The sequence below is a fragment of the Pseudoliparis swirei genome, chromosome 2, assembly GCF_029220125.1.
Source record: "Pseudoliparis swirei isolate HS2019 ecotype Mariana Trench chromosome 2, NWPU_hadal_v1, whole genome shotgun sequence".
Taxonomy (NCBI): domain Eukaryota; kingdom Metazoa; phylum Chordata; class Actinopteri; order Perciformes; family Liparidae; genus Pseudoliparis; species Pseudoliparis swirei.
This window is the reverse complement of record NC_079389.1, coordinates 23,471,145-23,473,644: the sequence shown is the minus strand read 5'-3', so window position 1 is coordinate 23,473,644 and position 2,500 is coordinate 23,471,145.

Sequence of the window (2,500 nt, the reverse complement as noted above, 5' to 3'; positions counted from 1 at the left end):
ACACTCACACTCACACTCACACACACACTCACACTCATGCACACACTCACACTCACGCACACACTCACACTCATGCTCACACTCATGCATACACTCACACTCACACACACACTCACACTCACACTCACACACACACTCACACTCACACTCATGCACACACTCACACTCATTCAATTCAATTCAATTCAATTCAGTTTATTTGTATAGCCCAATTTCACAAATTACAAATTTGTCTCGGAGTGCTTTACAATCTGTACACATAGACATCCCTGCCCCAAAACCTCACATCGGACCAGGAAAAACTCCCAAATAACCCTTCAGGGGGAAAAAAAGGGAAGAAACCTTCAGGAGAGCAACAGAGGAGGATCCCTCTCCAGGATGGACAGAACAATAGATGTAATGTGTACAGAAGGACAGATTTAGAGTTAAAATACATTCAATGAATGTGACAGAGTGTATGAATAGTTCATAGTAGGCATATTCCACGATGGAGACCTCCACGATCCATCAGGCAGATGGCGGTGGGGAGGAGGAGGTGGAGTCTCAACAGTGGGCGAGTCTCAACAGGACAGTGGCGTAGTCATGAGCAGGAATTCCACGACCCAGACGATCCATCAGGCAGATAGGATCTATGCCGTCTCATAGGGTCCGATGACCCCATGAGACGTGAAGTCAAAAGGACTCCGGGAGAAAGCAGAGTTAGTAACGTGTGATTGAGAGATGAAAATTCATCCTGAAGGAGAGAAAAAAGAGGAGATAGGTACTCAGTGCATCCTAAACGTCCCCGGCAGCTATAAGCCTATAGCAGCATATCAAGGGGCTGGACCAGGTGAACCTGATTCAGCCCTAACTATAAGCTCTGTCAAAGAGGAAGGTCTTAAGTCTACTCTTAAGCGAGGTGACTGTGTCTGCCTCCCGGACTGAAGGTGAAGCTGGTTCCATAAAGAGGAGCTTGATATCTAAAGGCTCTGGCTCCCATTCTACTTTTAAGACTCTAGGAACTACAAGTAGTCCGCATTTAGTGAGCGTAGCTCTCTAGTGGGGCAATATGGTACGACAAGCTCCTTAAGATATGATGGAGCATCACCAATCAAGGCTTTGTAGGTTAAGAGAAGAATTTTAAAAGTGATTCTTGATTTTACTGGGAGCCAGTGCAGAGCAGCTAGTGCAGAAGTGATGTGATCTCTTTTCTTAGTTTTAGTGAGAACACGAGCTGCAGCATTCTGGATCAACTGGAGGGACCTAAGAGATTTATTAGAGCAGCCTGATAATAAGGAGTTGCAGTAATCCAGTCTCGAAGTAACGAGCGTGAACCATTTTTTCTGCGTCTTTTGAGACAAGATGTGCCTGATTTTTGAAATATTACGTAGATGAAAGAATGCAGTCCTTGAGATTTGCTTTACGTGGGAGTTAAAGGACAAGTCCCGATCAAAGATAACGCCAAGATTCTTTACAGTGGTGTTGGATGCCAGGGCAATGCCGTCTACAGAATCCACATCACCAGATAATTGATCTCTGAGGTGCTCAGGGCCGAGTAAAATTACTGGTTTTGTCTGAGTTCAACATCAAGAAGTTGCAGGTCATCCATGTTTTTATGTCTTTAAGACATGCTTGAATTTTACAGAGTTGGTTGCTCTCCTCTGGTTTTATCGATAAATATAGTTGAGTATCATCTGCATAACAATGAAAGTTTATGGAGTGTTTCCTGATAATATTGCCCAAAGGAAGCATGTATAAGGTAAATAAAATTGGTCCAAGCACAGAACCTTGTGGAACTCCGTGATTAACGTTGGTGGTTATCGGCGTCATCGTTTACAAATACAAATTGAGATCGATCTGATAAATAGGATTTAAACCAAATTAGTGCCGTGCCTGAAATGCCAATCGACTGCTCCAGTCTCTGTAACAGGATGTCATGGTCAATGGTGTCGAATGCAGCACTAAGGTCTAACAAGACCAGCACAGAGAAGAGTCCTTTATCTGCTGCCATTAAGAGGTCATTTGTAATTTTCACCAGTGCCGTCTCGGTGCTGTGGTGTTTTCTAAATCCTGATTGAAATTTCTCAAATAAACTATTATGATGTAGAAAGTCGCACAACTGATTTGCGACCACTTTCTCAAGGATCTTGGAGAGGAAGGGGAGGTTAGAGATCGGTCTGTAGTTAGCCAACACCTCTGGATCCAGAGTGGGCTTCTTCAGGAGAGGTTTAATAACAGCCACCTTGAAGGAGTGTGGTACGTGGCCTGTTAGCAGAGACACATTGATAATATCTAATAGAGAGCCGCCAATTAAAGGCAAAACGTCTTTAAGCAGCCTCGTCGGGATGGGGTCCAAGAGACAGGTAGACGTGTTCGAAGTAGAAACCGTTGAAGATAATTGGTCACGGTTGATGGGAGAAAATGCACACACTCACACTCATGCACACACTCACACTCATGCACACACTCACACTCACGCACACACTCACACTCACACACACTCACACTCACACTCATGCAT